This window comes from Talpa occidentalis, unplaced genomic scaffold, assembly GCF_014898055.3.
Source record: "Talpa occidentalis isolate TD23 unplaced genomic scaffold, MPIMG_talOcc4v2.1 talOcc4.11, whole genome shotgun sequence".
Taxonomy (NCBI): Eukaryota; Metazoa; Chordata; class Mammalia; order Eulipotyphla; family Talpidae; genus Talpa; species Talpa occidentalis.
The window spans coordinates 9,568,405-9,578,125 of record NW_023601104.1 but is presented as its reverse complement, the minus strand read 5'-3'; the positions used below and the strand labels follow the sequence as shown (position 1 = coordinate 9,578,125).

The following is a 9,721-nucleotide window of genomic DNA, read 5'->3' as shown; positions in this document are numbered from 1 at the left end:
AAGATGGGATTTTATTCTGTTTGCTGATATATCTTCAGTGTCTGCATTAGTGTCCAACAATAAACCTAGCTGTGCATTTAATTGGTATTTCAAAAACCCAATACCAGAACCTACAGAACTTCCTATTTTTAATTATTTATTATTTATATAATACTTCTATTATTTATTCAAAGCAGTCCTTGCTGCCTTTGAAACTACCTGATACCATATTTATAGAATTTTTTCCTGTAGTTAAGCAAGCTTTTCTGGTAAATATCAATGGGAATTTTGATCTGCTACAAATCATTCTATCTTGTCTTGAATGCCTTGCCTCTTTCTGTCCCAACCCATTAATCCAATCCAATCTTCCTGTTTTCTGAAGCCTCGGCACATGAGAATGGATGAAGGCAGGATTCTCCACTGTTTGACCTGATGTTTTAATGACCTCAGGGCCTGGGAATAATGTTTCTGCTCATGCCATTGCCTGTTTTTGTTTCTCACAGCAGGTTCAGTTTTTTGATTAAGGTTTCTAACTCATCATCTCTTGTAAGGAAGATCTGATAATCTGTCCTTTAGGTGTCACGATGTAATGAGTTTAAATTTAAGGCTTATTTATTAATTCCCCTTCAATAATTAATGGACACTATTGCCTATCATTTCAAATATATTTGGCTAACCTGTTACATAGGTACAACATGACAGAGATTGGTAATGTCCTGATTTGGATTAGTTGAAATAAAGCATTGTCAGCCAACTTTCTTATTCATTAACTATGAGTATGCCACAAAACTATGTTGAGTGTATCAGACAATGGAATACAAACTTTTTTTTTTTTTGAATACAAACTTTTAAAAACCTATGGTGATGGACTGACTTTGGCAGAATAAAAAAGAATAAGGGGAAATATGGAATCCTATATTCAGATCAAAAGTCAATAAATAAAACTACTTAGCTAAGAACAAGATAAAAGAACATGGCTTAAAAACAAACTTTGGGGTTTACTTATCAGGAACCATAAGTGAACTCTAAGGGTGCTGGGGTTGCTAAAAATAGTGGAATCTTAGAATCTTCTAAAGTAGTGGTATTCAGGTTGATTCTACTTTTCTTGGCCATACCACATCTAAATTATCCCAGGTCCGGCCTTATTCATAAAGTGGACATGGATGAACAAGGACCCATATAAGGACAGTGAAGACCTTAAATTGAAATGTTGGAGAAAATATCTATTTAATAAATGAACTTAAATATTAGAAGGCTTGCCATACAAATTTACTCTGTATATTCCTTGAAGACAGAATGACCCAACTCATATAGAGATATAATTTGGGACCAATGACTATGGCATTTTAATTATGAGAGCTATTGAAAGATGAAGTTGGCTGCTCTCAGAGAGAGCTCCCTATGCTTGGATGTGTTGAAACAGAGGATGGTTGTCTTACAATGAGGACTATTGTGACAAAACAGAAGGTTACAGGAGATGACTACTAGGATTGCTTCACCTTTGAGATGCTCAATTTCAGAGTAATTTTGTAGCTCTACCTCCATGCTGTGAGAGGCACTGAATTGTGGAAAAAAGAATGGGGAGACTTTCCTTGGCCCCTAGAACCTGAAATCCTAACGAGAGTAAGTGGATCAAAGAGGAATAAGGAGCACTGGTTCTCATCATTTTCTCTTTTTTAAGTAACAGACTCCTCCCTCTTGTCTTTAAAAAATCAAATGGTTTCTAGAACCCAATTTGGGAAATAAATAGCTAATTGGGTGAACAGGACTGGGGGTAGTCAATGATCTGACCTCCCCCACCTCACTTGGCTTCTTCAACTCCAAAGATGACCTAGACTTCCCTGAAACTCAATGTGAAACTACTAAAGGGACTGGAGAGAAATCGCTTGGATTTGAAAGAAGAAGGGAATTGGAAAAGTCTAGGAAAACAATGTCCAGTTGCTTTAGGTCATTAGATGTACTGTGATCACATAAGTAAATAAGTAAATACAGAAACAATAGAAACATATGCTGAGGAACTTTTCCAGCTCACTTTTCTTCTACCTATTTTGAAATGCCTCATTAATTCAGTCTCCTTATTTCTCAGTTTTGACTCCATGCCTTAAATCCCACTTCCCTCTGCTTCTTCAGATTTAGTGACCTCGTGTTTTAGTTGCTTCTTCAAACAGGCCCCACTTCTCAGGGAAGAGAAATGGTGGAAAGTTGTAGAGTTTATATGGGCAGAAAACCTAAATGTTAGGATCATTCATCTAAAATGGTAGGTGGGGGCTCCCTGGTGGCCTAGGGGTTAAGTCTCAGTGCTGTTGGGGAGCTAACCCACTTATGGCACATCAGACCTCTTCTGTCTCACCTACTGCTCCCCTCAGCAGTGTATTTCAGTACATCTGCTTGTTCTGCTCTCCACTCTGTATCTGGTGAATCCTCTCACCCACCCCACCCCCCTTTCCTCTGATCTATGCCACAGTTCTTCTATGCAAAAATAAATAAATAAATAAATATTTAAAAAGAAAAAATAAACTGGGAGGCCTGGCTACCCCAGAGTAATCTACCTATGTAATTCCCAAGTAGGGATGCTCAAAGAATCATGTCAGAAGCTGTGGCAGGAACATCCAGGACAAGCTTGTGTTTCAGTGACGTAGAGAACATCACATTCATACCACCTTTTATTCACTGCACAGTTGTAATCTTATATTTTACTGATAGTTGGGAATGTGGGTAAAGGACTCTATAAAAATCATTTGGGTTTTTTTATGGTGGCAAAGCTCATGTTTACTACAGTAATACTGAGCATCTCCCCAATCATTTCTTTGGAAAATAAAGCAGAAAAATCTATTTTGAGGATATCTGTCTCTACTTCTAATCTGACATTTGCCTTCTCTGGTTTTCTAAGTGGTCTCTTCAGAATCTGAGGGCTAAAGCTGACCAGACCCGAACATCCTTTTTGTTTTAGAATGACCTGAAAATGTGATGAGTAAATAAAAATTTGCCTGGATTTTATAACATCATTCTGCTCAATTGTCTGATTTGTGGGTGAAATCCATTTAAGTCTCCAACTTGGTAAAGAGGCATATGACTTTTACATGGTCTCTAGCTTAGCATTTCCAAGGAGTATGATGCATCCAAGAAAAAATTGAAAAATTATCCAGTTTGTTCCCCAGTAAGCATACTCAGTTTGCTATTTTATTCATATGACATTTGGGAATGAATTACTTTCTCTAGAGGTAAACTAGATTCCTAAATTATTAGAAACTCAAATGTAAGATACCCCAGTGGAAGTGTATGAAGTGTCAGTTTCCTTTTCAACTGAATTGAGTGTCTATGACATGACAGTGTTTGGGTTATAAATTACTAAATAACAAACTGCCCTAAAACTCACTGACTGATAGAGGAATTTATTATTATATCTCATGGCTCCATATGTTAGCTGGGCTCATCTGGGAAGTTTTGTTTGGGGTCTGTCATGGGATTACAGTGAGATGCCAGCCAGGAGCAAGGTCATCTGAAGGTGCATGTGGACTGGTTACCCAAGATGGCTCAAGGCTGGCAGTTGATCCTGGTTGGCATCTAATAACTCAGCTGGGACAATTAACTTGAGTTTTATAGACTTCATCTCTCCATGTCCTGGGGGTTCTCATTGCATAAAGGCTGAGTACGAGTCAGACAGTGAGTATTCCAAGAGACCTGGGAGAATCGGCAAAATTTCTTATGATTTTTGTCTCAGAATTGATGCAGTGTCCTAAAGACTGAGTTATTCAGTGTTGAAAAACTAGAAAGGGTGTTCTAAGACACTAAGGACAAGAACCTGGCATGAGTGAAGGCTTTGACTATGAATAAGTGTGGATCTACAAGTACTACGGTGTTATTAGAGTTGAAAGTTTGCAGTTCATGGCAGGAGAAGGGCTAGAAATCCAAGCACAGGCAGAAAACCAATAATTTTGTATATTTTTATATGCTTTGATAAGAAATCCGATCTTATATATTGGAGTCATTGGGACTTTAAAGTAGAGATATGGCTGGTCATAGAAGGCTTTTAGATATATCCAATGTAGCAAGTGGATTCAGAGAAAGCAACACCCCAAAACTTGAGCCACATAGACCTATTATGACTCTATAGTATTCCAAGTGAGAGAGGCTTCATGTCTAAACAAAGACAATGATCAAGAGGATGGAATAAGGAAATAGAATTAGAAATACTATGGCAAAATTTGGCTTATTGGGTGACTGAATTTTGGGATTGCGTTCAAGGAAATTTGATGTGTTAATTACCAGATTCCTCTCTAGGGCTTGAGGGTCTCAACTTCTCAGTGAGAAATTGGTGAGGCTACCCGAGATAATCTAAGAGTTTCCTGAATCTATAAAACACTTGAGATTCTGATAGTAGAATCACATTTAATCTTGAACAGAACTCTCTCTCTCTCTGTAGCTCTTGAAAATAGTAAAGGTAAGGAGAGAAGAAAACAGAGTCAATCCAATGTAAATCAGAATGGAGTATAAAAAAGAAAAGAAAAATGCTATTATAAAAATGCAAAATACAATCATAGAAACAAGTAAAAATATGTTATCACCATTACGAATGGCTTAAAGATATCCATTAGAACACTGGGATTCTCAGAGTGGGTGAAAATATATTCCACTAGTATTTAAATATGTATGAATGTGTCTTATGTATATGTATGTGTATGATTATCTATTCATATCCATCTATCCATCTATCTATCTATCTATCTATCTATCTATCTATCTATCTATCTATCTATCTATCTATCATGATAAAGGATGTAGAGGCAAATAAAATGAAAATAAAACAGGTTACCTATATTAATGTAGTCAACACATATTAATGTCATAGATTCAAGATAAAAACCATTGTTTAAGAAAATTCCACACCCCAAAAAATTTGCATGTGTCAAATATATATAAACCCTAAACTGACAAAATTAGAGAGGACAATAACAAATATATAATCATAATAATTTCAACACACTTTTCCCAGAAATTAAGATTTTTAACTAAATAATATGTTGCTGGGCCTCTTTGGTGGCCTAGGGGTTAAGTCTCAGTACTGCCACTGAGAAGGCCTCCTACAACAACCTGAGTTCAATCCCAGGCCAGGGAGCTACCCACATGGCACAGCAGACCTCTCCTGACTCACCCACTGCTCTCCTCAGCAGTGTATTTCAGTCAGTCTGCCTGTTCTGTTCCCCACTCTGTCTCTGGTGAATCCTGTCACTCCCTGCACCTCTGGCCTGCACCCCAGTTCTTCTATGAAAGAATAAAATCTTTAAAAAAATTATATTACTAAGTACAAAAAATTTAAACAATGCAGTCAAACACCATATTTGCGAGGTTAGAAGAGGTGATACAATAACACTTTAATGACAAAATTTTAATGACTTCATAGTCATGATTTATTTATCACTTATATTTTGTCCAGATATTCTGGGGCTGTGCCTCCACAGAAGGCTGATGGAGACTTATGATCTTTAACGTTTCAAATGTCTCCTATTTTCTTATTTAAGACTTTAATTTCTACCTTCTATTCATAACCTTAATTTCTGAGCTTATTGTTTTTTAAATTTTGGGTATCCCTTTGGTGAGCTTTTGTGAATTCTTTTGTATCTCTTTGATTTACCTTTCTGCATTTTTTTCTATCTTACTTTTTTTTACTTTATTTTAGCAATTTTGAATTCTCTGTCTGACGGGGAGATGTAATCTTCCTAGTCTTTGTGGGTTGGACTTTGGAGAATTATTTTCTCCTTGTGATGTCATTTCCTCCTGAAGTCTCAAGTTGCTATGTGTCATTCTTTTTGTCTACCTATTTTGCTGTTTTAAGTTTCCCTATTTTCAAATATATCTGTAGCAGCAACTTAGAGTTGAACCACTTTTACTTTTCCTGCAAGAGGTGTTTTGGTTTTACTTTTTTGGCCTTTGCTGATTTCTGGATATGCTGAGAACTGTTTTTTGCAGTTGCTGATTCAGCACTTTGGGGGAGGATCCTGGAGGGGTTCAGTCATTCTTGCAAACGTGCTGGGTAGGGGCGGGATTGACTGTTGTTCGTGGCACCGCATATATCTCTTTTCTCTAGGGTTGCAGATCTGAGACGCAGCAGTCTGTGTGCTTTCAGTGTACTTTAAGTGGTCAGTGCTAGTCCTGAGGGGTAAGGAAGTGGCACAGTCTACAGTAACTTCTGTGTTCTTATCCTTACAGGTCCCCAACCTCGGGGAACACCCCATTTCCTTAAAATAGGTTTTTCCCCATTCAAGGGTATGTGCCTATGAATAATTTCCACTCTGCCCTCCCCAAAGCCCTTGGCCAGGCTAGAAACCCTGCTGTCTGTGTGCCCTGCCTGGACAGCAGCCACTAGGTGTTCATCTCTACTCACCTCCTACTCAGTAAAGCTTAACTCTTCTTCACCTCTCCTCTGCTGTGTTCTGTGCTGGTGTCTGATATCCAAGGGGCATTTGAATCTCACTCTAGACCACAAGTCTCTCTTGATATAGTGTCTCTCTGGTTATTTATTTTTTTTTTGTAAAGATTTATTTATTTATGTATACACGAACTGGGGTACAGGCCAGAGGTGTGGGGGGTGAGAGGATTCACCAGAGACAGAGTGGAGAACAGAACAGGTGGGTTGACTGAAATACGCTGCTGAGGGTAGCAGCAGGTGATTCAGGAGAGGTCTGCTGCGCCATATGTGGGTAGCTCCCTGGCTGGGGATTGAACTCGTGCTGCGGTGGCTGTGGGCAGCTTCATAGGTTGTGTCTTAACCCCTTGTGCTACTAGGGAGGCCCTCTCTAGTTAGATGTTCCTCTTGGTAAGTGAAGAAAGGGACCTCTGCTACAGCCATTTGGTTACTTTTGAGAAAAAAGTTTCAGTGGCAAGATAGCTTTAAAAAAAAAAAGAAACCATATATATTTTAAAATAAACATTTCTGAATTTATTATATATGTCTGTTCACATGTTTTCTTAGATCTCTTTAAGCTACTACTTTGTAGTGGTGATAACATACATTTTCCTTAAAGACTGCTTTATTATAGAATACAAAATCTGCTGTTTTTGGGACTCACATATAATGCCTTATGGAATAAATTCTAAAAAATAATGCTTGCATTTTTCTATAATACAAAAAAATTAAAAAAAAAATAGAATGGAAGTTGACCATAATCTTAACATAATGTTTAGATACTTTCCCTTCTATTATGGATAAAGAGGATCATATCCTGTATATAGTTTTCATCCTGATTCTTTTTTTTTTTTACTTAACACAAAAATATTTGCCTATATCATTAAAAGTTCTTCAAAAATAGAATCATATACATTCCCCATCATTCACTTAACCACTCCTCATTGGTCTTAGATTTGGTTAAAAACTATAAAATGTGTTTCTGAATGAAACTCCAAAACACTTTTGTAAAATAGAGACCCTTTGGTGATATGACCAGGGTATGTCTAACACAATCAAAGAGAAAGACGGACATCTGGGACCTCAAGGTCATATCCATATAAACCAAAATACTTGATAGGAAGCATCAACCAGGAGCACAGACTAAATGCTTCCTCTTTTCTCTGTCATATGATGATGTTGGCAAAAGGTATCCTTAACTGACATAAGTTGAGTCTACTTTGTTGTTTCTTTTTCTTTTGTATAGAACTGGCGTATAGACCAGAGGTGTGGCCTATACAGAGAGGCCTATACCTACAGAGGTGTGGGGGTGAGAGGATTCACTAGAGACAGTGGGGAGCAGAACAGGCATATCTACTGAAATACACTGCTGACGAGAGAGGTCTGCTGTGTCACATGTAGGTTAGCTACCTGGCTGACGATCAAACTCAGGCTGTACTGATGTGAGTGCTAAGACTATGGGCCACCAGGGAGGCCCATAATTGAGTCTACTTTGGAAGAAATTCTCTGTTTTTTTAATATATTGATGAGAGTAATGATCTTTCATTAAAGAGGCCCCGTTCTTAGTTCTATCGGCTGAGCAGGATAAAAAATTCAAGGAAAAAGGACCTTGATGATAAAGACCTTCACAGAGAGGGAGACTCTAAAGGAATTTATTTGGTATTGGAAGAAATGCGGGGAGTCCTCAGGCACAAGGCAAATACCAAAGGACCATTTTCAGGTGTGAAAAATGAAAAATTTTCCAAAGGTTCATTAAATCAAACAGCTTACCTTGGAGACGGTATCCATGGTGAGCCTTGCTTTCCTTCTTCTAGGCCAATAAGCCCAGGAAGGAGCTGCGTTGGCGTTGGCCGAGGGCACCCGGCAGCGATGGAGGTGTGCCGCCCACAGCACAGGCTCCTTCTTCCTGGCCGTGGGAGCAGGTACAGGACTTCCTCCCCTGGTTTCAACTGGCAAGGGCTTGAGGTTTCTTTTTGTTGGACTCACTGCAGATGGAAGCAACAAAGGCAGTGGAAGCCTGTAATCCTTTACGAATGGTCTGAAAAGAAACCACAAGGTCTAGAAATTCAAGGGTTTTGGCAAAAGTGCTGCTTTGTTTTTCATGTTTCTAAATGGATCTGGTCAATGCCTTGGGTGGCAAACGGTAAACAGCACTGGGGATAGTGCGTGATGTCGTTTGGTGGGTTGGATTGGGGTTTCTGTGGGACTAGACACACCCCATATGTTATTTTTGCAGTTATTTTGTGGCTCTACCATGGGAGCTTGGATTCCCAAGGATCCCTGTCTGGGCTGATTTTATTAGAAGAAAAATAAGCTCATCCCTATTTCTCACCAGCACATGCTTGGATGCTTTCTTTTTCTGATCAATTACATGTGCCAAGTTACAGCACTCTGCAACAAACAGCGATAACCCAACTCTGATTTCCTGAGTCACGCCTATATTCTTATTGAAATGAGTGGGGAAGCACCATGGACCAGGCGCTCACTCTGTTGTTTGTTCTCCCTCCCTCCCTCCATTCCCTCCTCCCTTCTTTCCTGCCATTCAAAATACATTTATTAAGCATCTCTCATGAGTATACTCCCCCCTGAGGCATTGTGCTAGAGCATACACTGGAGAATAAAAGCAGATCTAGCCCTGCTCGGATGACCTATATTAAAAACTAGGATAAATGCTTTGATGGAAACAGGTTATCACCTGAGAATATGTGACATGAGGGCTGGTTCCAACAGTTCCATGGCGGACCTAAGCAAGTAGATACCACTGGGCTCACATGCAGCTTGACAGGGAGGCCTGAAGTGTGAGGTTATAGGGATTCCTCTCCTTGTGGTCTTCAGAGGTGGTGACTGCTTTGCCACAGGTCAGAGAGAGTCTGGTTGATCAGATATAGTCAATACAGAGATGTTGCCTCCAGTTATGTTATCAAAGTGGCAACTATCATCACCATCATCATTATACATGTTACAAAGTGCTTACCTGTTCCAGAAGGTGCTGTAAGAACTCAAATATTTATTATACTGGGTTGCGCTATCTATATAAGGATCCTTCCTTGGGAAGCAAATGAGAGAACCATGGATGGAATCCTGGCCCTTAAGGTAAACTGTTTCTCTATTAAGAACACTTCTAATACTGAACTTGTGGGTTTTCCATACCAAGTCATTCTCTATTCTCTATGGACACCAACTGGGCACCCTACAATTAAGTGTAATTCTCACAAACCTGGAATTAGTGCAGACCCCACAGATTTAAGGGCTCAGTCTTATAAGAGACTGATGCTATCGCAAGTCTGAGGCACCCAGGTTACACATCAGTGTATCTTGACTGCAAATTGTGGGTTCCTG

At 39.0% G+C, this 9,721-nt stretch overlaps 1 long non-coding RNA gene across 3 annotated transcripts in view; it reads left to right on the top strand.

Annotated features, from left to right (window-relative positions):
* Window positions 1-1,472: 1,472 nt before the first annotated feature.
* LOC119238476 (uncharacterized) overlaps window positions 1,473-9,721 on the top strand; it is a 94,230-nt gene continuing 85,981 nt past the window's right edge. For all 3 annotated transcript variants that reach the window (XR_008553837.1, XR_005123587.2, XR_008553836.1), the window contains exons 1-2: window positions 1,473-1,602; window positions 8,197-8,304. This is a non-coding gene — a long non-coding RNA (uncharacterized LOC119238476). The remainder of the gene's footprint in view (window positions 1,603-8,196; window positions 8,305-9,721) is intronic.